We start from the raw sequence: 13,671 nt of genomic DNA on the forward strand, positions 1-13,671 counted from the left end.
ACCCTATACTACTCGTTATTGGCAGTTCTGATTTCATTTATTTACATTTTTACTCCTCACTGTAAATGCTTTTATATTTATCCAGCGAGGGGGGTGACAGTGGGTGGCCCAATAACAACCATTGTAAATGAGAAAGCGCATACACATACATTGAACATCATCCAGCCTTAGTAAACCCACAATAACATCCACATTAAAATCAAACAACCTGTTCTCTCACACCCCTTTGGCATACACTATCTCTCTCTCTCTCTCTCTACATGCTCTCGCACCCCCCCACCAACACACACATTTAGTGGAGCAATTTAATGAACACCGTATAGAAGAACTGCCCTGCCGACCGACTGACAGAGTGAGTGTTTTGTTTTCATATGATGAGGTTTTTTCTTCTAAATTTTAGGGAAAGGAGCTGGTTGCTGACAATCATCATCATTACAAACATCAGCACTAACGATAACAGGAGCAGCGGCGACGGCAGCTGAGGCAGCAGCAGCAGTTGCAGCACACACAATAGAGCTGTGGTGGGCCTGTGATGGGAGGCAAAATGCACACAGAGGACCCATACTCATGTTTACATATCGCCAGAGTTTCGTGTGTGTGATGACGACGAGAACGTTTACGATGACGATGACGATGACGCGACAACAGACGACAAGTGGAGGCAGCAGCAGCAGCGCCACAGCCAAAGGAACAGAATGAACATTTGTGCAGAGCAACAAAATTCAGTATCGCACAAACAACATTAACGGAAACATCAACAAATCGAAAGCGAGCGCAATACTAGTAGTCAGTCAGTAACCAAAAACAACAAAACACAACTAAATGAAAGAACATAAATAGACTAAATAAAACACGGACAGCCAGAGCGAGTAGTGAGAGACGTCTAACTTAACTAAACAATCAAAGACACAATTCCTGTGTGCATTAGAAAACAACGATCTAAAGAAAAAATTTCAAATAAAAACGAACAACAAACACTATTTGCCGCTCTACTTCAATTGAAAAACCATAGCAGACCAGACGAGCCAGCCAGTCAGTCAGCCAGCCAGCCAACATAACGGGAAAAAGTGTTGTTTTGGTTGCTTTTGTGTAAATCGTCAGCGACGAAGACTATGATCCATATGTTCGCCATAATACTCGCGGATGTGTATTCGCGCCAGCCTCAATGCGTGTGAGGTGGAGTGTGAGTGAGTGTTGGTGTGTGTGTGTTGCAAAGTGTGAGTGAACTTTTGGCGTTTGAAGGAATATCAACACTAACAACAACAATAGCTAGCAAGACGGCGGGAGCACTTTTGTGCTGTTTTTCCTAGTTTTACCTTAGTTTCGCTTTACTTTTCGGTGCATACACTCGTGGCAGTACACGGAGAGAAATAAAAAAATAAATTAAAATAAAATAATATAAAGGCTTAAGTGTTTAAGAGGAAATAGTTGAAGTGAAGTGAAAAAAGAGCAAGTTTCCTTTAACAGAAAGAGTTTGCATAGTGGCTTTCTATCGCCATCTAAGGAAGAAAAAATATTAAAACCATATGTGTGCTTGAGTTTTTAGTCACATCTGTTGGCGGCTGGACTAAGTTGTTTTGCATGGCCCTAGGAAAATACCAACACTCGCCTGCCTAGCTACTATGGGCAAATGAACAAATCCGGCAAATGCCACAATAACCATAATAATAAAAATAAAAAGGACCAACAATAACAATAACAACCATAAAACCACACCAAAAATTCACACGACAACGTTTTGCATTTTGCTAAAGAATACGGAGAAAAAAAAACACAAGAAAACCCCAAACAAAACCCCTACAAAAAAACAAGTGTTCACATTTAAAGGCAATCCCCCCCTTGACCACATTAACCCCTAACGCATAGTAATGAGTGCATGATCCCAAAAATTAACGCAAGCACAATTTTGCCTTTATATTGCCATAATAACATCAAGCCATTCGAATTTATCTCTCAAGCCTTTGGTTTTGCCTACTCCGCAGAAGGGAGTCAGTTGTGGGGCATCTCAACACCAAGCGGAGTGTAGTAGGGTGGAGAGCCATAAACAAATAAACCTTTCGTTTCGTTGTATAAACCACACATTAGTAGAGTTCGCGGGTGACCATTGTGTTGTGTGAGTGTGAGTGTAACAAATATTAAGAGAGTGCTAGTGAGAGTGATAATGAGTGTTTTGTAAGGTTCGTTCATGTGCATACCTTAACTCGCCAGAAAATAGAGTTGGAGAGAGCAGATAATGTCATAATTAAAAAAAAAAGCAACAACAAAAGCAATTGCCCATTTGACACGATAAGAGTGGCAAAATTTATTAACAACAACAACAACAACAGCAAACAAATGAAAGGCAAAACCCAGCAACAGTAGGCAGCTTAGGCATAAATAACAACAACAAAAGAGAAAGAGAAGATCCACGTCAACAACAACAATTAAAAAATAAAAAAAGAAATTTAAGTGCAAATTGTAAAGTGAGAAACAAAAGAAAGTTGATTTTAAGTGAAATTTTATTGTGAAACATAAAAAGAAGAATAAGCGGAAAATATTAAACCAAGTTTTAAGGCATAAGTTTAACAAGTGTTTAACAAAGAAAGTTATTTCTGACCTAACAACAGCAACGACAACAACAACAACAACAAAGAGAAATTACCATACAAACAGGCAAACCCCTAAAGAAATTTTCGGAATACTTTCCAAACAACTTTTGGTCGTTAGAGCTTTACAGGCATCGAAACTCTTCATCATCATCGTCATCATCATCATCATCGTTGTCGTCTTCATCTTATATTACAAACAAATTCCATCCATATGCAACGTAGAAACGCGTAAAAACAACCGCATATACATGTAAGTACATGCCTGCATACATATGTACCCAACAAATATACAAACATCCATATATACCCTATAGCCGCCAGTACTTGCGTCCATTTGTACATTTCGCACTGTATCTGAACTTTGTTTTAAAAATAATTTTCAACGGATTTGCTTCTGTTTTATATTTGATGTTGTGGCGTTTTTTTTTCCTTTTGGTTCCCGCATCTCTACCCGGGGGAATGCCGGCGTACTGGTACACTTCCAACATTTTAGTATGGCCCACTTTGATGGGAAAATAATTTCGCTGTTGGTTTTGTAGTTTTTGCGTCTTTTTCTTCTTCTTCTTGGCCATGCATATTTTTAGCATGAAGCTGTAGAGACATATGCCTAAAAATATATGAAGGCTCTCTCTCTGCCTCTCCAAAAAAACGTAAGCAAACTGTTGTGAAAATTGTTATCTTGTCCTTGGTTAATTAAACACCTTCTTTGGTTGCTAGATGTGTGTGTGTGTGTGTGTTTGTGTGTGTGGGTGCTCGCTTTGGTTTCCTGTTTCCGGTTTTTTGTTAAAAGCATACCCACCACCATATGAACTTAAACTTTGTCTTGTCTTGCCTTGCTTGCCTTACTGGCTTGCTGCACTATCATCACCGGAAGACCGGATATTTAGATTTATTGGCAAATCCTTTCTTTTTGGTACATATTTTTCCAACAGCCACACCATGTTTGCGGATGGTATGAATTTATGCTAACATTGAAATGGGTTTTTAAATTAATGTTGCATAAAACATTTTGAAATAGGTAACGCTGAAATATTAAAAGAGGGATTGGGAAACGAGTATAAAAATAGCACGGCAGGGTAAAAACATAGAAATGTTGAAGCTATGCTGGTTGGTGTCTTGTACAACTTAATTTTAAGGTATAAAATTTTACCCACACTAAAAATAATATCCTTGTCTTAAAGATGTCCAATTTTCAAACCTTTTAAGAACACCTTTTAGTTGGCGACAGATTTAGACATTAAAAAATATTTATCCTTAATACAAGTTGAGTTTTGCGTCTTATATTAGGTCTGTTCGCATACTTTTCAAGTAAAAATTTGCCTGTAAATACTTGCAGGAAAGTAAGAGCCGAGCCGAACTTTGGATACCCACCACCTCGGGTATATATGTAAACCACCTTTCATCAAAATTCGGTGAAAATTTCATACCTTATACTCATATACCTCATACCGATCTGAACTATATAGGACACGGATGTCGAAAAGCCGAACATAAGTCACTGTGTCAAATTTCAGTGAAATCGGATTATAAATGCGCCTTTTATGGGGCCAAGACTTTAAATCGAGATATCGGTCTACATGGCAGCTATATCCAAATCTGGACCGATTTGGGCCAAGTTGCATAAAGAAACCGAAAATTACACTTTTCTTGGTGTCCCAAAGGATACAATTGTTATACCCTCCACCGTAGGATGGGGGTATACTAATTTCGTCATTCTGTTTGTAAATTCTCGAAATATACGTCTGAGACCCTATAAAGTATATATATTCTTGATCGTCGTGACATTTTATGTGGATCTAGCCGTGTCCGTCCGCCTGTCTGCCTGGCGAAAGCACGTTAACTTTCGAAGGAGTAAAGCTAGCCGCTTGAAATTTTTGCACAAATAATTTTTATTAGTGTAGGTCGGTTGGGATTGTAAATGGGCCATATTGGTCCATGTTTTGACATAGCTGCCATATAAACCGATCTGGGGTCTTGACTTCTTGAGCCTCTAGAGGTCGCAATTCTTATCCGATTGGAATGAATTTTTGCACGAAGTGTTTCGTTATGATATCCAACAACTGTGCCGAGTTTGGTTTAAATCGGTTCATAACCTGATATAGCTGTCATATAAATCGATCTGGGATCTTGACTTCTTGAGCCTCTAGAGGGCGCAATTCTTATCCGATTTGAATGAATTTTTGCACGAAGTGTTTTGTTATGATATCCAACAACTGTGCCAAGTATTGTTCAAATCGGTCCATAAACTGATATAGCTGTCATATAAACCGATCTTGGGTCTTGACTTCTTGAGCCTCTAAAGCGCAATTCTTACCCCATTTGAATGAATTTTTGCACGAAGTGTTTTGTTATGATATCCAACAACTGTGCGAAGTATGGTTCCAATCGGTCCATTACCAGATATAGCTGTCATATAAACCGATCTGGGATCTTGACTTCTTGAGCTTCTAGAGGGCGCGATTCTCATCCGATTTGGAAGCAATTTTGTACAACGGCTTCTCTCATGACCTTCAACATACGTGTCTAATATGGTGTTAATCGATCAATAGCTTGATACAGCTCCCATTAGAACCGATCTCCCAATATTGCTTCTTGAGCTTCTACAAGGCGCAATTCTTATGTGTAACTAACTTGATATAAAAAGATACCGCGCATAGAACTCGACAAATGCGGTCCATGGTGGATGGTATATAAGATTCTGCCCGGCAGAACTTAGCACGCTCTTACTTGTTTTTATACCCTACACCATTACTGTGGTACAGGGTATTATAACTTAGTGAATTAGTTTGTAACACCCTAAAAGGAAGAGAAATAGACTCATTGATAAGTATACCGATCGATCCAGAATTACTTTCTAATTCGATTTAGCTATGTCCGTCTGTCTCTCTGTCTGTCTGTCCGTCTGTCCATATTAATTTGTGTACAAACTACAGGTCTCAATTTTCATCCGATCGTCTTCAAATTTGGTACAGGCATGTTTTTCGGCCTAGAGACAAAGCCTATTGAAATTGGAAGAAATCGGATCAGATTTGGATATAGCTCCCATATATATGTTCGTCCGATTTGCACTAATAATGCAATAAAAAGGTTATTTGTTAACCGATTCTCTGGAAATTTGGTAGGAAGGATTTTCTTATGACTATCAACATTATTGGTGAATTTCATAGAAATCGGTTCAGACTTAGATATAGCTCTCATATATATATATATAGCCCGATTATCACACCTAGAGCCATTGCAAGCGCATTTTTTGAACAATCTTTCCAAACTTTTGTACAAGGCCTTCCTCAACATCTACCACAATATCTGAGAAGTTTGCTTGAAATCGGCTCAGATTTGGATATAGCTCCCATATATATGTTCGTCCGATTTGCAGTAATAATGCAATAAAATGGTCACTTGTTAATCGATTCGCTCGAAATTTGGCAGGAGGCATTTTCTCTTGACTCTCGACATTACTGGTGAATTTCATAGAAATCGGTTCACATTTAGATATAGCTCTTATACATATATATAGCCCGATTTTCACTCCTAGAGCCATTGCAAACGCATTTATTGAACAAACTTTCCAAACTTTTGAACAACATCTTCCTCAACAACTACCACAATATATGAGAAGTCTGCTTGAAATCGGTTCAGATTTAGATATAGCTCCCATATATATGTTCGTCCGATTTGCAGTAATAATGCAATAAAATGGTCACTTGTTAACCCATTCCCTTGAAATTTGGTGGGACGAATTTTCTTATGACTCTCGACATTACTGGTGAATTTCATAGAAATCGGTTCACATTTAGATATAGCTCTCATTTATATATATCGCCCGATTTTTACACCTACAACCATTGCATTTATTAACCAATTTTCTTAAAACTGAGAAGTTTGCTCGAAATCGTTTCAGATATAGCTCCTATATAAAGGGTGATTTTTTTGAGGTTAGGATTTTCATGCATTAGTATTTGACAGATCACGTGGGATTTCAGACATGGTGTCAAAGAGAAAGATGCTCAGTATGCTTTGACATTTCATCATGAATAGACTTACTAACGAGCAACGCTTGCAAATCATTGAATTTTATTACCAAAATCAGTGTTCGGTTCGAAATGTGTTCATTCACCGTAACGTTGCGTCCAACAGCATCTTTGAAAAAATACGGTCCAATGATTCCACCAGCGTACAAACCACACCAAACAGTGCATTTTTCGGGATGCATGGGCAGTTCTTGAACGGCTTCTGGTTGCTCTTCACTCCAAATGCGGCAATTTTGCTTATTTACGTAGCCATTCAACCAGAAATGAGCCTCATCGCAGAACAAAATTTGTCAAAATTTGAACACATTTCGAACCGAACACTGAGTTTGGTAATAAAATTCAATGATTTGCAAGCGTTGCTCGTTAGTAAGTCTATTCATGATGAAATGTCAAAGCATACTGAGCATCTTTCTCTTTGACACCATGTCTGAAATCCCACGTGATCTGTCAAATACTAATGCATGAAAATCCTAACCTCAAAAAAATCACCCTTTATATGTTTGTCAGATTTTGGGCCATTTCCAATAAATTTGTCATTTGTCAACCGTAGTTATTACAGTTTGAAAGTATTTTCTCGCCGAGGTCCAACAAAAATTGGTTCAGAATTGGATATAGATCCCACATTGTACTTATAGGGTAGGTGTAGGGTATTATACAGTCGGCAACGCCCGACTTTTGCCCTTCCTTACTGTTAAAAAAAAAAATTAAATTTCAAAGTGCCTCTATCCTCATGAGATCCGGGCTCTGAGAAAGAGTGTAAGGGAACTCATCATGACAAGAACCAATCTAATGGGGAAGAATTTCTGTGGAATACAGATGACGACTAAAGCAAAACTAGATAAAAATGTAAATCCTGATAATGCTCAGGTTTCTTAAGATAATTCTTCACCACAGTAAAGCCGCATGACAGCTTTGGAGGATCCTCTGATTGCAGAAGGATTTGGCATTATTCTTTTCCAGAAGCCATGGATGAATGGAGGCGTGGTTTGTGGTCAAGAATACTTTTTCTTTCAGCAGTACTTACAAGATACCCTCGGTGGAGCCTGCCTCCTTAGGAGGAGAGAATTGTTCATTTACTGAATGCGCAAAATACCTTTTTGTTTGGCGCAGTGTATGTGCCTTAAAAAAGCTTCACCTATGCTTCTATCTGGTTTTCAATCACAAAAAAACTTAACAAAAATAATGAAAATATAAATTAAAACAAGTAAAAGCGTGCTAAGTTCGGCCGGGCCGAATCTTATATACCCTCCACCATGGATCGCATTTGTCGAGTTGTTTTCCCGGCACCTGTTCTTAGGCTAAAAAGGATATAAGAAAAGAGTTGCTCTGCTATTAAAACGATATCAAGATATGGTCCGGTTCGGACCACAATTAAATTAAATGTTGGAGACCTGTGTAAAATTTCAGCCAATTCGTATAAGAATTGCGCCCATTGGGGCTCACGTACTAAAATAGAGAGAACGATTTATATGGGATCTGTATCGGGCTATACACCGATTCAGAACATAATAAACACGTTTGTTGATGGTCATGAGAGGATCCGTCGTACAAAATTTCAGGTACATCGGATAATAATTGCGACCTCTAGGGGTCAAGAAGTCAAGATCCCAGATCGGTTTATATGGCAGCTATATCAGGTTATGAACCGATTTGAACCTTATTTGACACAATTGTTGAAAGTAAAAATAAAATACGTCATGCAAAATTTCAGCCAAATCGGATAGGAATTGCGGCCTCTAGAAGCTCAAGAATTCAAATCCCCAGATCTGTTTATATGACAGCTATATCAGGTTATGGACCGATTTCAACCATACTTGGCATAGTTGTTGCATATCATAACAAAACACGTCGTGCGAAATTCCATTCCAATCGGATAAGAATTGCGCACTCTAGAGGCTCAAGAAGTCAAGACCCAAGATCGGTTTATATTGCAGCTATATCAGGTTATGGACCGATTTGAACCATACTTGGCACAGTTGTTGGATATCATAAGAAAACACGTCGTGCAAAATTTCATTCTGATCGGATAAGAATTGCGTACGCTAGAGGCTCAAGAAGTCAAGACCCATGATCGGTTTATATGGCAGCTATATCAAGTTATGGACCGATTTGAACCTTATTTAGCGCATTTGTTGGCAGTCATATCAAAACACGTCGTGCAAAATTTCATTTCAATCGGACAAGTATTGCGCCCTCTAGAAGCTCAAGAAATCAAGACCCAAGATCGGTTTATATGGCAGCTATATCAAGTTATGGACCGATTTGAACCTTATTTATCGCATTTGTTGGCAGTCATATCAAAACACGTCGTGCAAAATTTCATTTCAATCGGATTAGAATTGCGCCCTCTAGAAGCTCAAGAAGTCAAGACCCAAGATCGGTTTATATGGCAGTTATATCAAAACATGGACCGATATGGCCCATTTACACTAACCGACCTACACTAATAAGAAGTATTTGTGCATAATTTCAAGCGGCTAGCTTTACTCCTTCGAAAGTTAGCGTGCATTCGACAGACAGACGGACGGACGGACAGACGGACGGACGGACAGACGTACGGACGGACAGACGGACGGACATGGCTAGTTCGACTTAAAATGTCACGACGATCAAGAATATATATACTTTATGGGGTCTTAGACGCATATTTCGATGAGTTACAAACAGAATGACGAAATTGGTATACCCCCATCCTATGGTGGAGGGTATAAAAATAAAATAAAAATGTAATCTCTAGTTTTTCTTTGCCTGTTAGGGCAAACTTGATTCCTCGAAAGAGAAACAAATGAAAAATTTTACTTTTTGATTAAAAGTTTTGGTCCATTTTGTCATATGTTTTTGTGGAAATTGTAGATGATTTACAACTCATGGGTCCATTGGGCTTATAAGCCCATTGATTTAAAAAACAATAAAGTGTTTAAGGACCTCCTAGAAAATAGACAAAAACTATGTAAATATCCCATATTTCCCTCATCATTCTCGTTGAAGTTTTTTTTTTCCCTCAACAGAGATTTTGTGTTGTTAGACATTTGAAAGTTTTTCAAATGTTATGACCCACATAAATCCTTGTGTACAACTCTAAACATAATAAAATTAATTTGTTATTATCCTGGGAATAAAGCCACGATACCCTGGAATGAGCGAAGAACCACTGGGTGCTTCATGTGCCGGCTGTCTCTACAAGCGGCTGCTGCCACCTAATGGTGGTCACATTTGTGGTCTAGTAAAAGCAAAAAAACAAACAACATTTTTCTTAACACCCCTCTGCCAATGAATAGGGGCATTAATTTTTAACATAAGGCTGTTGTGTGAATTTGTCCGGCATCATATTCGCTGCGACGCTCATTTATCATTTAACCTTGATTTAGCACTTCATTAAAGTACAAAACAGAAATTATGCGTTACGATACGGCGATGCCGTGACATTACCAAACCAGTTGACTACGATTAACTGGGGAGGTATTTGCAGGCAATGGCAGAGGTGTAGGCTAACAGAGACGCCTGTAGGTGGGTGGGTGTGTGGGTGGTAAGTTGTGTAGGCGCACATATTACAATCCTCATTATTATAATAATTTGAATATTTCACGGCCATAACTGTTTAACCACATTAAGCTTTCTTTCAAACACCACCAACACATACACCCACACACACACAAAAAACCCGAAAAAAAAGACGAAAAAGTAGAGAAAAACGCAACGGGGAGAAATAAATAAATACTTGTTGTACATTTGAAGCGTATCGTGCTGCCAGTGATTTGGTAAATTCCTTCGACGAACTTTGCTGTGAAATCCTTGTTAAACTAAACACCGTAACATTTGCCATAAACGCTAAAATGTGCCACAAAATGTTTTGATAAGATTTCGCTTCGACATTTCTATTTAGGGTGGGGCGACTTGCCTGCCAAGTAGTTTAGAAGCGTTTATGCCTCCCCAGCTACAAGATTCGCTTTACCATTTTCAACGGTTTTTTTGAGTTTTTGGCCAAGGAGACATTTGATGTTGGGAAAGCCTGCCTTGTGGCAGTGTACTGCGGCACTTTCAGTTAAAGGATTAACATTTGTGGGGGGGATTAAATTGTGGTTTAGTTTTGAGACGCTACTAAAGATCTGAGACTTTTTGCTTATTGCTCTAGTGGAGTAGTTTAATTGTCATTAATTTAATTAACTTGCTAAAGGTGTTCGCATAGGTAGAGCAAAAGTGCTCTAGCAGTGCCTTGAAGGTTCAACGTTAATGAGGTAAAATTAATAAAGCCCATTGCAGTAATGAGTTTTAGGAAGAAAATAACATTTCTTTAGGATTTTCTTCACATAGAAAGGATACTCTGTAGGATAGCTACCTTTAATTGCGAGAGTTTGCCACAGATGTTTAATTAATATTAACACTCCAAAAATAGAAATTCTTTACTAATAAAAAGTAAAAAGGCATTAAGTTCGGCCGGGCCGAACTTTGGATACCCAGCACCTCGGGTATATAAGTGAATCCCATTTCGCCACAATCAGGTGAAAATTGGATAACTTACGCACTCAAACTCGGCACGGGCATTGAGTGGTCTTATAAATATAAGTCACTGTTGAATTTTGTATTTCAAATTTCAACAAAATTGGGTAATAAATAAAGTTTTTATGGGCTTCTGACCCTTTATCGGGAGATCGGTCTATATGGCAGTTATATCTAAATATAGTCCGATCTGAACCATTTTTGGGTCCTATGTTAGGAGGCCTGAAACTACTCACTGTTTTAAGTTTCAGCAAAATCGGATAAAAAATAAAGCTTTTATGTGCTTCAGACCCTTAGCCGGCATATCGGTCTTAAGGGCAGATATATCTAAATATAGTTCGATCTGAATCATATTTGGGTCAGATGTTGGTAGGTATTCACTATTTTAAATTTCAGCAAAATCGGTTAAAAAAGAAAGATTTTATGGGCTTCAGACCCTTTATCGGCAGATCGGTCTATATGGCGGCTACATCTTAATATAGTCCGATCTGAACCATATTTAAGTCAGATGTCGGGAGGCTTAAAATAACCCGCTGTTTTAAATTTCAGCGAAATCGGTTAAAAAATTAAGCTTTTATGGGCTTCAGACCCTTTATCGTCTATATGGCAGCTATAGCTAAATATAGTCCGATCTGAACCATAGTTAGGTTAGATGTCGAAAGGCTTAAAATAACCCACTGTTTTAAATTTCAGCGAAATCGGGTAATAAATAAAGCTTTTAGGGGCATCAGACCCTTTATCGGCAGATCGGTCTATATGGCAGCTATATCTAAATATAGTCCGATCCAAACCATAGTTAGGTCGTATGTTGGGAGGCCTTAAACTACTCACTGTTTCAAATTTCAGCAAACTCGGATGAAAAAGGAAGTTCTTATCGGAAAATCGGTCTATATAGCAGCTATATCCAAATATGGTCCGATTTGGCCCGTTCAAGAACTCAACCATCGTGCCTCAAAAAGACGTATCTGTGCCAAATTTCAGCTAAATATCTCAAATTTTGAAGCCTGTAGAGTGATTACAACAGACGGACGGACAGACACACGGACATCGTTAAATCGTCTTAGAAGTTTACGACGATCCAAAATATATCTACTTTGCAGGGTCGGAAATTGATATTCCGATCTGTTGCAAACGGAATGACTAAATGAATATACGGTGGTGGGTATAAAAATATACAGAGATGGAGCCGGAAGAGGTTTTCGCAGTTATTAATCCGCATGACATTGCTGGGGCAATTGTATTGGAGTCAAGTATCCTTTTGGGCCAAAAAAAAAACCTTCAACTCCTTAAACTACCTCCGCCACGATCAAAACAGGAAGGGAAGGCGTCGAAATGTGAACCGACAAGTCCTGTGTGGGTGGGTCATATTATTGGATTAGGCTTGAGATGTGCGCTAACGGGAAAAGACGAAACTCAAAAAGTTTTTCGACAGCTGCAGGGGTTTGTTGGGGAAATTGTGTTTGAGTGCAGACTCCGTTGGGCCAAAAAGAGTTATCGATTCCTTTAACTACCCCTGCCACGATGAAAACAGGAACGGACGACATACCGACAATTCCTGTAAGGGCGGGTCATCCTTCGTTAAGGGTCTTCGACAGCTGCAGTTAGTGCAACATCTATGGAGGCATCGTTCACACCGCAAATGCTCAGCATCCTGAGGAAGAGTAGTTCCTCTTTTTTGGTTGACCCTGATTTCGCAAGCAAACCCATCATAATCAGATCGAAAGAGTCTTGTGAGGATGACTCCCGGCGGATTCAGAAGACGAGGCTTACACAACAGTGATGGAAATTCTAAAATCTGACTATGGTCCGGTTTCTGCAGATAAATCTCCATCATTTTAGATTTGTCCTTATGCATTTTTTACTTTGTTAGATAACCTCTGCACTACGGCGGCCACCGTAGCGCAGCGCCTAGGTTCGAATTCTGGCGAGACCATCAGAAAAAAATTTTCAGCGGTGGTTTTCCCCTCCTAATGCTGGCAACATTTGTGAGTTACTATGTCATGTAAAACTTCTCTCCAAAGAGGTGTCGCACTGTGGCACGCCGTTCGGACTCGGCTATAAAAAGGAGGCCCCTTACCATATCACTCATATATATGTGAGAAGTTGCCCCTGTTCCTTAGTGGAATGTTAATGGCCAAAATATGCATTTGCAGATAATTTTTACAAAATTCGCAATGTTTGTGGTCCTTTTAATGCTCTTGTTGTCGTTTCTTCTGAATTTTTTCATTATTTTTCTTGATTTTATTTTCTTAGGTATTATGTCTTAAATTGACAGCTAAGCTCGTAACAGGGTGCTGCTAATTGAATGGGTTTGTGTCTCTGCTATTTAAAGTTAACTTTATCGCACTAAAGGTCCTTCCGATGGTAGGAGAATTTGAGGTGTTTCTCCTCCAGGAACCATGCGTATGTAGAGGAATGGACTAAGTATTCCTGGATTTTAAATACTCAGGGGTAGTGGAGGCTGCAGTGGCGCAGAGGTTAGCATGTCCGCTGAACGCCTGGGTCCGAATCCTGGCGAGAACATCTGTTAAATTTTTAGTGTTGCTTATCCTCTG

The 13,671-nt window shown here is 39.0% G+C and overlaps 1 protein-coding gene across 16 annotated transcripts in view; it reads left to right on the plus strand.

Annotated features, from left to right (window-relative positions):
- Nucleotides 1-2,439: 2,439 nt before the first annotated feature.
- LOC106089068 (small conductance calcium-activated potassium channel protein) overlaps nucleotides 2,440-13,671 on the plus strand; it is a 965,076-nt gene continuing 953,844 nt past the window's right edge. For all 16 annotated transcript variants that reach the window (XM_059367773.1, XM_059367771.1, XM_059367763.1 and 13 more), the window contains exon 1: nucleotides 2,440-2,838. The gene's annotated coding sequence lies outside the window, so the exon portion shown is untranslated. The remainder of the gene's footprint in view (nucleotides 2,839-13,671) is intronic.

This window comes from Stomoxys calcitrans, chromosome 4, assembly GCF_963082655.1.
Source record: "Stomoxys calcitrans chromosome 4, idStoCalc2.1, whole genome shotgun sequence".
Classification (NCBI taxonomy): Eukaryota; Metazoa; Arthropoda; class Insecta; order Diptera; family Muscidae; genus Stomoxys; species Stomoxys calcitrans.